The sequence below is a fragment of the Eriocheir sinensis genome, chromosome 50 (genome assembly GCF_024679095.1).
Source record: "Eriocheir sinensis breed Jianghai 21 chromosome 50, ASM2467909v1, whole genome shotgun sequence".
NCBI classification, from domain to species: domain Eukaryota; kingdom Metazoa; phylum Arthropoda; class Malacostraca; order Decapoda; family Varunidae; genus Eriocheir; species Eriocheir sinensis.
Window position 1 is genome coordinate 6,815,481 of NC_066558.1, and position 18,799 is coordinate 6,834,279.

Below are 18,799 nucleotides of genomic sequence, written 5' to 3' on the forward strand. Positions count from 1 at the left end.
CTTAATTTCTGTCCCTACAATCATCTCCATAGATCGAGTCCCACACTCTGCGGCCACCCTCGCCTGGTAGGCCTAAGCAGGACACCCTGGAGGTGTTTCTGCCCCAGAGTTTCTGTTTTTCCGTGGCCGGGCCGGGGCGGGCACTGGCACAGCAGCGGCCCATGGCGAGCGGTGCCAGTACCGATAAAGGGAGCCGCTAGTATTACCGGTACCAGTCCTTAGTGTTAGCCTGGTCGGCGGCGGGGTGGGACGTGCAGCGCTGGGACACCTGCTGGTCTTGACACTTGGAGCAGCGGAGCCTGAGGGCCGCGGGAGGTGCCGGAGCAGGGCGGGAGCAGGAGCGTGGAGGCGCCGCGGGGGAGCATGCCGCTGGCCCAGCACCCCGCGCTGTGGGCCAAGCTGCAGGTCCACAAGGAGGAGGAGGTGGGTGGCGGCGGCGGCGGCGGTGATGAAGGCGGCGGTGGTGGTGGTGATGAGGGAGGCGGTGGGGATGCATCCAACCACCTGTCACCACCACCACCAGGTTGTGTGTGTGTGGAGGTGTACGTGTGTATATGTGTGTGTGTGTGTGCGTGCGTGCATGTGTGTGTGTGTGTGTCCCCGTACACACACACACACACACACACACACACACACACACACACACACCTGTCCGCCTGTCCCTGCCCCTCGGGACAGGTGTGGGCCGGGCCAGCTAATGGGTGGGACAGGTGTGCGGCCAGGGGTCAAGGGAAGGACAGGGGTAATATTCACGAGGGGGCGGCCACCTCTTGCTAAGCTAATACTTACAATGTGATTTTTTTTTTTTGTCCTTGAAAGCAGTGCAGTAACAAATGACTTCCGGAAAAATTGGGTGATACTTTCACTCGCCTAAAAAAATTACACGAATGAATAAACCAACAAATGAATGAATGAAGGAGAAAAGAAAATGGTTAACATTCGTTTTAGTACCGTGCCAGTATTTCATTACCGTATCTACCTTATGAAACATTACTAACTCTTCATATATCTTTTCTACAAATGTTAAAAAAATCACCACACTATAGTTAAGTAAATAGAAACAGATGACGTTATTAAAACATGAAGTACAAGAACACATTTAATACAACACACACACACACACACACACACACACACACACACACTTTAAACACACACATGAACCTAAAAGAAAACACTACCAGAACATAGAAGGGGGTCGAGGAGGGCAAAGCATAAGCAAAGATAAGGGGGTGGAGGGGGGTGAAGTCTCCTTGTTAGGTAGGGTATGTTAGGTCAGGTCAGGTCAGGTCAGATGTGGTTCCGGGATATGCCTTTGCAACGGCTCCCGGATCTTCTGTTCACTCAATGTTCTTACGCTTCAGCTCTTATTTTCTTCTTCAGTTTTCACTTGACATCAAGTTTTTTCACTGATTTTGCACTTGTGTTTTAGTCTTCTGAACTTGTTGCCTTTCCTTCCAGAGTTTTTTCAAGTAACTTTTCCTTTCTTCTATTTCCTCACTTTATTTATTTCTTAAAGGTTAGGTTAGTTTAACCCATCCGCTGCGATTGGCATGGATTTGGCCTTCACTGGTAGCCTGGTAACATACACTCCCAGGTCTTTCTCTGCCTCTGTGGTGGATAGTGGAATGTTTCCCATGTGGTATTGGTATGCTGGATATTCCCTCTCAAGGTGCAGGACTTTATATCTTTCTTCATTAAATTGTTGCAGCCACTTTTTGTTTCATTCCTGTAACTTGGTGATGTCTTCAGGTAGGAAGTCAGCAGTCAAGGGGTTAAATATATTTGGCAGCAGTGTGGGTCGACGGAAAGCAGCAGCGTGGGGCAGGGCGGCATGGCGGTGGGGGTGGTCCACTATTCAGGCTGGTGGTAACAGGTGTGGCGGGGCAGTGGCTGGTGCACATCAGGCTTCTAAAAGTCAATTATTTAGTGGTTTCCAGAAAATAATACTATCTCCATTATAAAAAAAAACATCATATTTTGTCTATAATTAAAGTCTCGAAAATAGTTGGCTACCCTCTCATCTATAATCCCACAAAACAGCTCCCATTAGTTGTCTTGTTAATAACTTTGTTGTTTATTTTTTGTTATTTTTATTGTTAGTTTTGTTTTTATTATTCATTGTTTTTTGTTTGTTTTGGTAATGTTTTTTTTTTTTTTGAGGTTGTGTTTGTTTGTGTGGGTTTTGTTTGATGTGTTCTTTTACCTCATGTGCCTGGGCCAGGATTTGAACCCTGGCCCGTGGATTCGTAGGTAGGCACACTAAACACTGCACCACAGAGGAGAGATGAGATAAGGTAAATAAGGCAATCTGAAATCCACAAAAATTTCCATAGAATTGCGCAAGTTTTCCTACTTGGTCTTGGTCTTGGTTTGGGAGGTAGTTGACCATTTTGGTCCCAACTACAGCCTTTGTAACGGCTTACTGCCTCAGGGCCAACACCCTGAAAATCCTAAAGAATACAGTCTTAGTAGAAAGAGCCCATAGAGGCATAGACCGAGACATCTACAGGAGTCCACCCTATCTGGTGCACACTGCCCACACACTCTCCAGGAATTCCTTAACCCCCTCTATTGTTCTTCTGGTCACTGTCTGCAGTGTCCTCAGACCTAGCAAGAATTCTATCACCCTTTCTACATTCCCCTCTAGCATCCTATTCCATACGTCTGTTCCTAATTCCTGTGTTATTATTTCTACCACACTCTGCCTATTCCTATCATACCTAGAACACTTTAGTAGCATGTGTTCTATGGTCTCGTCAACCCCCCCTTCACACATACGGCATACCTTGCTTCCCCTGTTGGCCCTCCTATATGTCCTACTATTTACCTCTAAGGGTTTGGTCCTGGCCTTGACGAACAGCACACACCCCAGGCGACTATCATAGACAGCTTCACACTTGGGTTTGGCTTTCAATTTGTACCGTTCTAGAGAACTCTTTGCCCCCACCCTCTGGCGCCAGTCTACCCTGCCCCTCTCCTGTACTTTGTCCTTTACTCTACACTTCACTTCCTTCTCCTCCCCCCCTAGCATCATCTCCAAGAGTGTGAAGCCCTCCAGCCCACATCTCTTCTCCCAGCGTATGCTAGACTTTTTCCACTTCGTCCCCTGGCACGCCCTCTCATATACCTTGCGCGCCCACCTGTTCTCACTCATCTTTCTTACCCTGACTTTGTACCCTAAAACTGCTTCACCTATTCTTTCCTATTATTCTAAGGAATTTCCTGAGATTTCAGGCAGTCATGTTCTACCTAGTTTCTCCTTCCCAAAACCAGGTGTGGAGTGTTTTTTTTTTTTTTTTTTTGTCTCCCTTATCCAGTTTTATTTAATTTTTTGCCTTTCTCTTTTATACAAATATTTTACCTGTTTTTTATTTCCTTTTTTTCTTTCTATTTTCTTATTATTAATAGTTTTATTTTTTTTACTTGTCTTCCTTATCCTTTCTTATTTTGGCCATAGTTGGAGTCTGTAAAAATATCTCCCAACTCCACCTCCTCTACGATATGTGTGGTGTTGTGTGGCTGGGTGTGGTGTGTTGTGGCTGGGTGTGCTGGTGTTGTGTGGTGTGGCTGGTGTTGTGTAGTGTGGCTGGGTGTGTTGTGTGGTGTGGTGTGGCTGGTGTTGTGTGGTGTGGCTGGTGTTATGTAGTGTGGCTGGGTGTGTTGTGTGGTGTGGTGTGGCTGGTGTTGTGTGGTATGGCTGGGTGTGCTGGGTATGATTTGCCTACCACTGTACTGTAGAAGAAAGGAAGAGGGAGGGAGGTGGAGTCTGGGTTGAAATCAGTCACAACCTTAAAATTCATACATATATTTTATCTTTTTCCTTTATTATTTTTTTACCTTCTCTTTTCTTCTTATTATTATGACTGATATTTTTTTATCTTTTTCCTTTATCCAGTTTTATTTATTTTTTCCTTTTTCATACAAATATTTTACCTCTGCTTTATTTTTTTTACTTTCTGTTTTCTTATTATTTCTTCTTATTTTTCTTTTTCTTATTTTTTACCTTCTCTTTTCTTATTATTATTATTACTGATTTTTTTCTTTTTTTTTTCATACATATTTCACCTTTCCTTTATTTTTATTTTCTATTTTCTTATTATTATTTCTTCTTATTTTTCTTTTTCTTATTTTTTACTTACTCTTTTCTTCTTATTATTACTGATTTTTTTCTTTTTCCTTTATCTGTTTTTTTTTCTTTTTTTTTCATACATATATTTCACCTTTCCTTTATTTTTTTTTATTTTCTATTTTCTTATTATTATTTCTTCTTATTTTTTCTTTTTCTTAATTTTTACCTTCTCTTTTCTTATTACTGATTTTTTTTTTTCCTTTGTCCAGTTTTTTTTCCTTTCTCTTTCATACAAATATTTTACCACTCCTTTATTTTTTTTTTACTTTCTATTTTCTTCTTATTTCTTCTTTTTCTTAATTTTTACCTTCTATTTTCTTATTTCTTCTTTTTATTATTTTTTCTTATTTTTCACCTTTTATTTTTTTCTTCTTTTTATTATTTTTTATTATTTTTTACATTTTCTTTTCTTCTTATTTCTTCTTTTTATTATTTTTTTATTTCTCACCTTCTATTTTCTTCTTATTTCTTCTTTTTCTTTTTATTTTTGATTTTTTACCTTTTATTTTCTTCTTAATTCTTCTTTTTTTTATTTTTTACATTTTATTTTCTTATTTCTTCTTTTTATTATTTTTTCTTATTTTTTACATTTTATTTTCTTCTTCTTTCTTCTTTTTATAATTTTTTATTTTTTACATTTTATTTTCTTCTTCTTTCTTTTTATTATTTTTTAATTATTTTTTACATTTTATTTTCTTCTTCTTTCTTCTTTTTATTATTTTTTTTATTATTTTTCACCTTTTATTTTCTTCTTATTTCTTCTTTTTATTATTTTTTATTATTTTTTACCTTTTATTTTCTTCTTATTTCTTCTTTTTATTATTTTTTTCTTAATTTTTACCTTTTATTTCCTTCTTATTTCTTTTTTTATTATTTTTTACCTTTTATTTTCTTCTTATTTCTTCTTTTTATTATTTTTTATTATTTTTTACCTTTTATTTTCTTCTTATTTCTTCTTTTTATTATTTTTTTCTTAATTTTTACCTTTTATTTTCTTCTTATTTCTTCTTTTTATTATTTTTTTCTTAATTTCTACCTTTTATTTTCTTCTTTTTATTAGTTTTTCCTATTTCTTACATTTTATTTTCTTCTTTTTATTAGTTTTTCCTATTTCTTACCTTTTATTTTCTTATTATTTCTTCTTTTTATTAGTTTTTCCTATTTTTATATTTTATTTTCATCTTTTTATTAGTTTTCCTATTTTTTACCTTTTATTTTCTTCTTCTTTTTATTAGTTTTCCTATTTTTACCTCTTATTTTCTTCTTCTTTTTATTAGTTTTCCTATTTTTACCTTTTATTTTCATCTTTTTATTAGTTTTCCTATTTTTTACCTTTTATTTTCTTCTTTTTATTAGTTTTTCCTATTTTCTACCTTTTATTTTCTTCTTATTTCTTCTTTTTATTAGTTTTTCCTATTTTTACCTTTTATTTTCTTCTTCTTTTTATTAGTTTTTCCTATTTTTTACCTTTTATTTTCTTCTTCTTTTTATTAGTTTTTCCTATTTTCTACCTTTTATTTTCTTCTTATTTCTTCTTTTTATTAGTTTTTCCTATTTCTTACCTTTTATTTTCTTCTTCTTTTTATTATTTTTTCCTATTTCTTACCTTTTATTTTCTTCTTGTTACGAGGCTCAACATTTCATTACAATCATCACTTTTATTTTCATCCAGAACGCGTGTCATAAATTAGTCATATCCAGTTACGTATTATTTTTTCTTTTATTTATTTTTTATACATGCAGGAGCTATTTATTTATTTTTATACATGCAGGAGCTATTTATTTATTTTTATACATGCATGAGCTATTTATTTATTTTTATACATGCAGGAGCTATTTATTTATTTTTATACATGCAGGAGCTATTTATTTATTTTTATACATGCAGGAGCTATTTATTTATTTTTATACATGCAGGAGCTATTTATTTATTTTTATACATGCAGCAGCTATTTATTTATTTTTATACATGCAGGAGCTATTTATTTTTATACATGCAGGAGCTATTTATTTATTTTTATACATGCAGGAGCTATTTATTTATTTTTATACATGCAGCAGCTATTTATTTATTTTTATACATGCAGGAGCTATTTATTTATTTTTATACATGCAGCAGCTATTTATTTATTTAGTTGGATCGTATTGTTGTCTCCCACCTTGACATTTTCTATATTTTTTGTGGTACGAGGCCAGTGCTGGTAGTTTGTCGTACTCAGCCGATTATATTTCCTGACTTCCTACCCGTGAACTGTCTTCTGGGCTCCAATTTTCTCTTTTTTTCCCTCTTTTTGGACACTCCTTTGACCTCTATTCAGGAGCAGTAAGTAGCAGGCTTTTTTAATATTTTCTTTACGCCCTTGAACTGTCTCCTTAGCTGTAAAAAAATGAAATAATAAAATAAAATAACGAAACCAATTTATAGTTATCGTTAAAAGAGTTGGATTCTGATGTCTCTCGGCAATAGTTAGGCGTCAGAAACCGGTAAATACTATGCTCTGAGTACGACAATCTGGCAGCGGTGTACGAGGCAAACAGTGAAGATGATGATGACGATGATGGTTGTGATGACGTGTGAAGCCTAAGCCGACAGGATGTATTTTCTATTCAATCATGCTTTTGCTAATACGAGGAGATTTAGCGACACACACACACACACACACACACACACACACACACACACACACACACACACACACACACTCTTACTCCTGAAATTGACCTCTCTTTTGGCCATTCTTCTAAACTTTTCTCTATAGAGTCATGATTAGCAGGCTTTTTTTTTTCCTCTTCGTTTTTTTATGCCCTTGAGCTGTCTCCTTTACTGTGAAAAAGTACACACACACACACACACACACACACACACACACACACAAGTAGATAATGAGGAGTTGCTACTAAGAGAAGGAATAAACACCAGGAACACAAGAGGACACAGTAAAAAATTGAGAAAGGGAAGATGCTTGAGAGACATAAAGAAATATAGCTTCCTGCAAAGAAATATAGAGGTTTGGAACACACACACACACACACACACTTATACACACATACCGTACACACACAATTTCTCCTCTTCCATCCACACACACACACATACATGCACACTTTTTTTTTTTACCATTTCCCACCTCCCCCTCCCACACACACACACACACACACACACACACACACACACACACACACACAATGACATAAACCATCAAACAAACACACACACAAACAAAAAAAAACCCTCAAAACATAAATATAAACAGCTTTGCGCCCACGTTTTATTCCATAGAGCTGTTTGTGTGTGACTGCGACGCGATATTTATACATGCAGAGAGGGTTGACTGTGTGTGTGTGTGTGTGTGTGTATGTTTACCTAGTTGTGATATACAGGAAGAGTCTTAATTTGTCGAACTTCACTTAAAACTCGTCTATGGTTCTGTATTAACCCAGTAGCAGCGACGGGCCAAATTTGTGTCAAGTTAACCCCCCCAAAATAGATGATACATAAACTGATCACAAATGCGTTGATATATATTATGAAGTGGTTTGTGTGAGTGATGATTTTTTCTCATTTTTCTCGCTTAGAGGGACCATTAAGAAACATGATCCCTGCTGCTACCGGGTTAAACAACATCTTTGTCTAGGCTGTTCCTCTGGTCGATGCATGTAATGGGAAAGCCCTATTTCTCTACATCTTTCTCAGCCTCCTTTTGTGTCCTCTGGTTGCTCTCCCATCTCATGCAAACAGAGCCTCTCCATTGATTTTATCTATTAACTTCGTCACCCTGAAAACTGACAATGATAAGGAAGAGATATGGCAAGTGGAGTGCTGCAGGGCTTGTGGTGTATACCGGAAAAGTTCAATCTACCACCCTGTGAAAATAGAAGTAGAGATATGATAATGGTATACTGGAGAAACCTGTGCCAGAGGAAGAGAGGAGATTAGACGGAAATAAAAAAGTAGAAGTGAGTGAAGGAGATTGGCGCACGAATTAAGAAGTGAATGGAGAGATGGACGCACGAATTAAGAAGTGAATGGAGAGATTGACACACGAATTAAGAAGTGAATGGAGAGATTGACACACGAATTAAGAAGTGAATGGAGAGTTTGACACACGAATTAAGAAGTGAATGGAGAGATTGACACACGAATTAAGAAGTGAATGGAGAGATTGACACACGAATTAAGAAGTGAATGGGGAGATTGACACACGAATTAAGAAGTGAATGGGGAGATTGACACACGAATTAAGAAGTGAATGGAGAGATTGACACACGAATTAAGAAGTGAATGGAGAGATTGACACACGAATTAAGAAGTGAATGGAGAGATTGACACACGAATTAAGAAGTGAATGGAGAGATTGGTACACGAATTAAGAAGTGAATGGAGAGATTGACACACGAATTAAGAAGTGAATGGAGAGATTGGTACACGAATTAAGAAGTGAATGGAGAGATTGGTACACGAATTAAGAAGTGAATGGAGAGATTGGTACACGAATTAAGAAGTGAATGGGGAGATTGACACACGAATTAAGAAGTGAATGGAGAGATTGACACACGAATTAAGAAGTGAATGGAGAGATTGGTACACGAATTAAGAAGTGAATGGAGAGATTGACACACGAATTAAGAAGTGAATGGAGAGATGGACGCACGAATTAAGAAGTGAATGGGGAGATTGGTACACGAATTAAGAAGTGAATGGAGAGATTGACACACGAATTAAGAAGTGAATGGGGAGATTGGCACACGAATTAAGAAGTGAATGGAGAGATTGACACACGAATTAAGAAGTGAATGGGGAGATTGACACACGAATTAAGAAGTGAATGGAGAGATTGACACATGAATTAAGAAGTGAATGGAGAGATTGACACACGAATTAAGAAGTGAATGGAGAGATTGACACATGAATTAAGAAGTGAATGGAGAGATTGACACACGAATTAAGAAGTGAATGGAGAGATTGACACACGAATTAAGAAGTGAATGGAGAGATTGACACACGAATTAAGAAGTGAATGGAGATTGACACGAATTAAGAAGTGAATGGAGAGATTGACACACGAATTAAGAAGTGAATGGGAGATTGACACGAATTAAGAAGTGAATGGGGAGATTGACACACGAATTAAGAAGTGAATGGGAGATTGACACGAATTAAGAAGTGAATGGGAGATTGGTACACGAATTAAGAAGTGAATGGAGAGATTGACACACGAATTAAGAAGTGAATGGGGAGATTGACACACGAATTAAGAAGTGAATGGGGAGATTGGTACACGAATTAAGAAGTGAATGGAGAGATTGACACACGAATTAAGAAGTGAATGGGGAGATTGACACACGAATTAAGAAGTGAATGGAGAGATTGACACACGAATTAAGAAGTGAATGGGGAGATTGACACACGAATTAAGAAGTGAATGGGGAGATTGGTACACGAATTAAGAAGTGAATGGAGAGATTGACACACGAATTAAGAAGTGAATGGGGAGATTGGTACACGAATTAAGAAGTGAATGGAGAGATTGACACACGAATTAAGAAGTGAATGGGGAGATTGGTACACGAATTAAGAAGTGAATGGAGAGATTGGCACACGAATTAAGAAGTGAATGGAGAGATTGACACACGAATTAAGAAGTGAATGGAGAGATGGACACACGAATTAAGAAGTGAATGGGGAGATTGACACACGAATTAAGAAGTGAGTAAAGAGTTTGACACACGAATGGGAAAATAGAAGTAGAGAGTGGGAGTGAGAGAAGTGTGTGCCAGAGGAAGAGAGGAGATTAGACACAAACTAAGGAGGTAGAAGTGAGTGAAGGAGATTGACACACGAATTAAGAAGTGAATAGAGAGGTGGACACATGAATTAAGAAGTGAGTAAAGAGTTTGACACACGAATGAGAGTGGGAGTGAGAGAAGTGTGTGTCAAAGGAAGAAAGAGGAGATTAGACACAAGCTAAGGAGGTAGAAGTGAGTGAAGGAGATTAGCACACGAATAAAGAAGTGAATGGAGAGATGGACACACGAATTAAGAAGTGAGTAAAGAGTTTGACACACGAATGAGAGTGGGAGTGAGAGAAGTGTGTGTCAAAGGAAGAAAGAGGAGATTAGACACAAGCTAAGGAGGTAGAAGTGAGTGAAGGAGATTGACACACGAATTAAGAAGTGAATGGAGAGATGGACACACGAATTAAGAAGTGAGTAAAGAGTTTGACACACGAATGGGAAAATAGAAGTAGAGTGAGAGAAGTGTGTGCCAGAGGAAGAAAGAGGAGATAAGATGATGAGATAGAAGTGAGTTAACCGTGGAGCAGTGACGGGCCAAATTTGTGGCTTTAGCGTGTAGCAGCGACGGGCCAAATTTGTGGCTTTACCGTAGCTTTGATCGGCCAAATTGTGGCTTTAGTAGTAATGACGACCAAATTTGTGGCTTACCGTAGCAGTGACGGCCAAATTTGTGGCTTTACCGATGTAGCAGTGACGTAAATGGTAAATTTACTGTGTAGCAGTGATGGGCCAAATTTGTGGCTTTACCGTAGCAACAGACGCCAAATTTGTGGCTTTACCGTGGAGCAGTGACGGTCCAAATTTGTGGCTTTAATGTGTAGCAGTGTTGGGCCTAATTTGTGGATTTACCGTGTAGCAGCGACGGGCCAAATTTGTGGATTTACTGTGTAGCAGTGACGGGCCAAATTTGTGGCTTTACCGTGTAGCAGTGACGGGCCAAATTTGTGGCTTTACCGTGTAGCAGTGATGGGCCAAATTTGTGGCTTTACCGTGTAGCAGCGACGGGCCAAATTTGTGGCTTTACCGCGTAACAGCGATGGGCCAAATTTGTGGCTTTACCGTGTAGCAGCGACGGGCCAAATTTGTACCATGATATTAAACCCCCCAAAATAGATGATACATAAACTGATCACAAATGCTTTGATATATATTATGAAATGGTTTGTGTGAGTGATGATTTTTTTCATTTTTCTTGCTTAGAGGGACCATTAAGAAACATGATCCCCGCTGCTACTGGGTTAAGAAATTGAAACACTAATGAAGAAATGAATAGAGAAATTGACACACGAGTTAATGAAAGAAAATAAAACAGAGAAAGCAAGATGAAAGAAAAAACAAAGGGTCAGGAAATGGGAAGTGAAATAATAGTAGAAAAAATAAGACAAGAAATGAGAAAGAAAAGAGTAACTGGGAAAGAAAAAAATGAATGAAGAAGTGAATGAAGGGAATGAATGAAAGAAAATAAAACAGAAAAAGCAAGATGAAAGAAAAAAAATAGGGCCAGGAAATGGAAAATGAAATAGTAGTAGAAAAAAAAATGCAAGAAAGGAGAAAGAAAAGAGTTACTGAGAAAAAATCAAAGAAAAGCAGGAAAGAAAAAAATGAATGAAATGAATGAAGAGATCGACACATGAATGAAGAAGTGAATAAGGAGATTGACACACACACAGTTAAGAAGAGAGATTGAAATGAAGATAGGAATAGATGAAGAAAAGATGGACGTAGAAAAATATAAGAAAATGGAGATAGATAGAAAGGAAAAAAAGAAGAAAATGGAGATAGATGGAAAGGAAAAAAGAAGAAAATGGAGATAGATGGAAAGGAAAAAAGAAGAAAATGGAGATAGATGGAAAGGAAAAAAGAAGAAAATGGAGATAGATGGAAAGGAAAAAAGAAGAAAATGGAGATAGATGGAAAGGAAAAAAGAAGAGAATGGTGATAGATGGAAAGGAAAAAGAAGAAAATGGAGATAGATGGAAAGGAAAAAGAAGAATATGGAGATAGATGTAAAGGAAAAAAGAAGAAAATGGAGATAGATGGAAAGGAAAAAAGAAGAAAATGGAGATAGATGGAAAGGAAAAAAGAAGAAAATGGAGATAGATGGAAAGGAAAAAAAGAAGAAAATGGAGATAGATGGAAAGGAAAAAAAAGAAGAAAATGGAGATAGATGGAAAGGAAAAAGAAGAAAATGGAGATAGATGGAAAGGAAAAAAGAAGAAATGGAGATAGATGGAAAGGAAAAAGAAGAAAATGGAGATAGATGGAAAGGAAAAAGAATAAAATGGAGATAGATGGAAAGGAAAAAAGAAGAAAATGGAGATAGATGGAAAGGAAAAAAGAAGAAAATGGAGATAGATGGAAAGGAAAAAAAGAAGAAAATGGAGATAGATGGAAAGGAAAAAAGAAGAAAATGGAGATAGATGGAAAGGAAATAAAGAAGAAAATGGAGATAGATGGAAAGGAAAAAAGAAGAAAATGGAGATAGATGGAAAGGAAAAAAAGAAGAAAATGGAGATAGATGGAAAGGAAAAAAAGAAGAAAATGGAGATAGATGGAAAGGAAAAAAAGAAGAAAATGGAGATAGACGGAAAGGAAAAAAAGAAGAAAAGGAAGAAAATGGAAGTAGATGGAAAGGAAAAAAGAAGAAAAGGAAGAAAATGGAAATAGATGAAAAGGAAAGAGGAGAAAAATGGAGATAGATATAAAGAAAAAAGAAAGTGGAGATAGATTGAAAGAAAGGAAGAGGATGGTTGTAAATGAAGAAAATGACCTTAAAGGAAGAAAATAGACAAATGAAGACAAATAAGAAGAAAAACAAACATCATAAGGACACAACCCCCCCCCCACCCCCACCAAAAAAAAAAGAAAGAAAATGAAAGCAAGGGAAAAGTTTAAAAATAAGAATAATATTACAAAACTTTCACTTTCCAGGAAAAATATAATTACGAAAAAAAAAGTGAAAGGAATTAGGTACACACACACACACACACACACACACACACACACACACACACACACACTTCATAACCTTTTTAAAGCCCTCCCTAACACACACTCGACAAACACTCGAGTGCCTTGTAAACACTCTCGCCACGCTATTAACACACACACACACACACACACACACACACTCGACATTCACTTAATCCACTTATCAATGTGTTTGTAAGTAAATGTTTAAGTTGTGTAAGAGTAATTAGAGAGAGAGAGAGAGAGAGAGAGAGAGAGAGAGAGAGAGAGAGAGAGAGAGAGAGAGAGAGAGAGAGCGTTTGACGGACTAACAAACTTTTACATCCATTATGAATCAAACGTTTTTTAATTATGTATTTTTTTTTACCTTTTATTTTGTTTTCCTAGTTATTGACGTGTGTGTGTGTGTGTATTTTTTTACCTTCTGTTTTATTTTGTTTTCCTGGTTACTGATGTGTGTGTGTGTGTGTGTGTGTGTGTGTGTGTGTGTGTGTGTGTGGTTGCATCGCTTTAAAAATCAAAACTCGAATGTCATTTCCAGACAGACAAACGCAGGAAACATGTTTGATCGTGTTTGATGATGATGATGAGGAGGAGGAAGATAGTAAGGAAAAAAAAATAATAGAATGTGAAAGTGAGTGGATGGAAAATGAGAAGAGGAGAGAAAATGAATAGAAAGCAGAATATGATAAAGGAGGAAAATGATGTAGATAGGGAAGAAGATAGAAGAGAAGAAGGAGAGTGATAGATGATGATAGGAGGAGAGGAAGAAAGAGAATATGAATGGAAAGCAGAATATGATAAAGGAGGAAAGGTGATGAAGATAGGGAAGAAGATAGAAGAGAAGAAGAGTGATAGATGATAATAGGAGGAGAGGAAGAGAAGAGAAGAGGAGAGAGAAAAAGGAAAAGAGGAAGAGGAGAGAGAAGAAGGAAAAGAGGAAGAGTAAACAAAAAAAAAAGAGGTATTCAATGTATTTAAAAATGAGAAGAAGGAAGAAGAAAAGAGGAAGAAAAAGAAAAACAATATATATTAAAGAAGAGGAAATGAGAGAGAGAAAATAGGAAATGAAGAGGAAGAAAAAATGTGGAAAAGAAATCAGAATGGAAAATATGGAGGGAAACTTTTCAACTTTTCTTTTTCTAACTTACTAAAGAAAGAAAGAAACGAACAAAGAAAAGGAAATGAAGGAAAGAATAAAATGTTGGAATGATAGAAAAAGAGAAAGAAAGAAAATAAAAAGATAAAAATGAAAACAGGAAAATGAAAAGAGAGAGAAAAATAGAGAAAGGCAAAATGGAACAATAAAAAAAGAAAAAGAGAAGAAAACTACAGAATGAAAAGAAGAAAAGAAAAAAAGTAGAAATAGGAAAAAAAATAATATGGAAAGAAAATGGAAAAGAAGAAAAATGAATAAAGCAAAAAAAAAGTGAGGAGGGAAAATAAAAAGCGAAAGTGATCAATGAAGAAGTTTGGAAATTTGAAGGTGAAAAAAAATACAGGTGAATGAAAGTGAGAGTAAGGTCTGTTTGGCAGGTAATTGCTTCATTGTTTAGTTGTGTTGGGTTGAAATACACACACACACACACACACACACACACACACACACACACACACACACACACACACACACACACACACACACACACACACACACACACACACACACACACACACACACACACACACACATGCACACAGGAATCAATACCATATGTTGTGAGGTGTTTCTGTGTGTGTGTGTGTGTGTGTGTGTGTGTTTTGTTTTTATGTTGCCAAGACTCTTAATCCCCTCCTCCTCTTCCTCCTCCTCTTCCTCTTCCTCTTCCTCTTCCTCTTCCTCCTCCTCCTCTTCCTCTTCACTTGGTTCTCAGAAAGACGAGGTGAAGACAAGATTAAAGGAATGAAGAAAAATGTGAAGAAAAATTAATATATATTGTTTTTTTCTTCCTTTTATTATTTTCTTTATTATTTTCCTTCTTTTTCTTTAATGGATGAAAAATTGTTCTTTGTCTTGTATTTCATTGCGTTTATTTTGGTTTTCTTTTTTTTTCTTTTTTATTTACTTTCTACCTTATATTTTTCACTTTCATCTATATATTCTTTTTCTTATTTTCTTTTATGCTGAATTTTTTTTACTTTAGTTTATCTGTTCTTTTCTTTTTCTTTTCCCTATTGTTTTTTCTCATCTTAATTTTTTTGTCTTTTTTATCGTTTTTCTGTATTTTTTCTTTTCTTTTTTCTTTTCCTATTTTTTTCTTTTCTTTCAGGTTGATAAAATTCTCTCCATTCTCTTTTTTTCTTTTCCTTTACTATTTTCTTTTTCTCTTCTCCTCTCCTCTCTAATTTCTCTCCATTTCCACATTTATCAGTTTCTTCTCTCTCTTCTTTTCTTTCTTCTGTAAGTAAACAAAGAACCATAAAAAAATCCCTACATATTCTGCATTTTTCCTTTCTTTCCATAAATTTTTTCCCAGTTGACTCAAAAGAAAGACTCATCAATCAGTCAGTCGATCAGTAACACCATATCAGTAACATTCTACAACTAGCTATGCATCAATTTCTTTATCTTTCTCTTGTTTAGTATTTCTCATCTGATTATTTTTATTTGGTATTTTCCTTTTAATTTTTCCTTTCTTCTTTAAGTTAGCAAAGAACCGAAAAAATACTCCCTTCATATTCTGCTTTTTCCTTTCCTTTCCATAATTTTTTCCCAGTTGACTCAATAGAAAGACTCATCAATCAATCAATCAGTAACATTCTACAACTAGCTATGCATCAATTTATATATCTTTCTCTTGTATAGCATTTCTCATCTGATTATTTGTATTTGGTATTTTCCTTTTAATTTTTCCTTTCTTCTTTAAGTTAGCAAAGAACCGAAAAAATACTCCCTTCATATTCTGCATTTTTCCTTTCCTTTCCATATTTTTTTTTCCAGTTGACTCGATAGAAAGACTCATCAATCAATCAGTCTATCAGTAACACCATATCAGTAACACTCTACCCTTCATACTCAGCATTTTTCCTTTCCTTTCCATAATTTTTTCCCAGTTAACTCAATAGAAAGACTCATCAATCAATCAATCAATCAGTAACACCATATCAGTAACATTCTACCCTTCATATTCTGCATTTTTCCTTTCCTTTCCATAATTTTTTTTCCTGCTGACTCAATAGAAAGACTCATCAATCAGTCAGTCGATCAGTAACACCATATCAGTAACATTCTACAACTACCTATGCATCAATTTATATATCTTTCTCTTGTATAGTATTTCTCATCTGATTATTTGTATTTGGTATTTTCCTTTTAATTTTTCCTTTCTTCTTTAAGTTAGCAAAGAACCGTAAAAATACTCCCTTTAAATTCTGCTTTTTTCCTTTCCTTTCCATAATTTTTTCCCAGCTAACTCGATAGAAAGACTCATCAATCAGTCAGTCGATCAGTAACACCATATCAGTATCATTCTACAACTACCTATGCATCAATTTATATATCTTTCTCTTGTATAGTATTTCTCATCTGATTATTTGTTTTTGGTATTTTCCTTTTAATTTTTCCTTTCTTCTTTAAGTTAGCAAAGAACCAAAAAAATATTCCCTTCATACTCTGCATTTTTCCTTTCCTTTCCATAATTTTTTTCCCAGTTGACTCGATAGAGACTCATCAATCAGTCAGTCTATCAGTAACACCATATCAGTAACATTCTACAACTAGCTATGCATCAATTTATATATCTTTCTCTTGTATAGTATTTCTCATCTGATTATTTGTATTTGGTATTTTCCTTTTAATTTTTTCTTTCTTTAAGTTAGCAAAGAACCGTAAAAATATTCCCTTCATATTCTGCTTTTTTCCTTTCCTTTCCATAATTTTTTCCCAGTTGACTCGATAGAAAGACTCATCAATCAATCAATCAATCTGTAACACCATATCAGTAACTTTCTACAATTATTCATCTATTTAATTCTTTCTCTCGTACAGTATTTCAACAGTCACCAAATAAGTCATATATTAAAAGACAGATAAATAAAGAATTAGTATTATATAAAGCTAACATCATACTTTCCTTTCATATTTTTTCCACATTTATTTTTCCTCTTCATTTCATATTTTCTCTTATTCCTCTTCTTTAATATATATTGTTTTCTTCTTCCTTCTTTTCATCTTTATATACATTGAATACCTCATTTTTTTTTTTGTTTACTTCTTCGTTTCCTTCTTCTCTCTCCTCTTCTCCTCCTCTTCCTCTCCTCTTTTAATGATACAAAATTTTTTATATCTCTCGTACTTTCAATCCCTTCAATAAGCTAAGAGATAAAAAGTGTGTCGAGAAACTGATGTGGAAGCTTTCGTTAACTTTCTTTCCATTAACTTTATCATCATCTGTGTGTGTGTGTGTGTGTGTGTGTGTGTGTGTGCACTTAAGATTGCAAAAGGTGGGAAAGTTCTGGAAAATATAAACTTTCGGGACTTTTGGGAATTTTCAAATTTTTCACTTGTATTTGTATTAATAAACAAGCCCATTTTGGTTCATATAACTTAATTAAAAAGTTTTAAGCAACAAAAAATGTATTTTCAAGAGGTTAGGTTAAGTTTAAGGAACTCTCAAACATATTATATCCTCAAACATATTATATCCAGACACCTACAGCATAAATTAACAAAGAAAGCCTTCACTGTGTTGTATAGAAAGTCTCATTTAGTAAGGATGAATAGATGATTTTCCTGATTCAAGACATGGTAACTTTTTGTGGTTTGTTAGGTTGGGTTAAGTTTAGGGCATCTTCAGACACATGGTAGCCAGCAACTTATGGTATATATCAACAAAGAATGACCTCACTTTGTCTTATAGATAAATTAACAAAGAAAGCCTTCACTGTGTTGTATAGAAAGTCTCATTTAGTAAGGACGAATAGATGATTTTCCTGATTCAAGACATGGTAACTTTTTGTGGTTTTGTTAGGTTGGGTTAAGTTTAGGGCATCTTCAAACACGTGATAGGCAACAGCTTATGGCACAAAATAACAAAGAATGACCTCACTCAGTCAGTAAGGAAGCATATATGATTTTTCTGAGTCAAGACGTATGGTAACATTTTGTAATTTTGTTAGGTGAGGTAAGTTTAGGGTATCTTCAAACACATGATAGCCAGCACCTTATGGTATAAATCAACTACGAATGACCTCACTTTATTGTATAGAAAGTCTCATTAGTAAGGAAGCATATATGAATTTTCTGCATCAAGACCTATAGTAACTGTTTGGGGTTTTGTTAGGTTAGGTTAGGTTAGGTTTAGGGTATCTTCAAACACATGATAGCCAGCACTTTGTGGTATAAATCAACAAAGAATGACCTCACTTTTTTGTGTAGAAAGTCTCATTAGTAAGGAAGCATATATGAATTTGCTGAGTCAAGACCTGTAGTAACTGTTTGGGGTTTTGTTAGGTTAAGTTTAGGGTAACTTCAAACACATGATAGCCAGCACCTTATGGTATAAATCAACAAAGAATGACCTCACTTTGTTGTATAGAAAGTCTCATTAGTAAGGAAGCATATATGAATTATCTGAATCAAGACCTGTAGTGACTGTTTGGGGTTTTGTTAGGTTAGGTTAGGTTAGGTTTAGGGTATCTTCAAACACATGATAGCCAGCACCTTATGGTATAAATCAACAAAGAATGACCTCACTTTGTTGTATAGAAAGTCTCATTAGTAAGGAAGCATATATGAATTATCTGAATCAAGACCTGTAGTGACTGTTTGGGGTTTTGTTAGGTGAGGTAAGTTTAGGGTATCTTCAAACATAAGATAGCCAGCACCATTTGGTATAAATCAACTAAGAATGACCTCACTTTGTTGTATAGAAAGGCTCATTAGTAAGGAAGCATATATGA

The 18,799-nt window shown here is 35.5% G+C and overlaps 1 protein-coding gene across 2 annotated transcripts in view; it reads left to right on the forward strand.

The window, feature by feature from the left end:
- The first annotated feature begins 215 nt into the window (after positions 1 to 215).
- LOC126982353 (ribosomal protein S6 kinase 2 beta-like) overlaps positions 216 to 18,799 on the forward strand; it is a 227,704-nt gene continuing 209,120 nt past the window's right edge. For both annotated transcript variants that reach the window (XR_007735132.1, XR_007735133.1), the window contains exon 1: positions 216 to 423. The gene's annotated coding sequence lies outside the window, so the exon portion shown is untranslated. The remainder of the gene's footprint in view (positions 424 to 18,799) is intronic.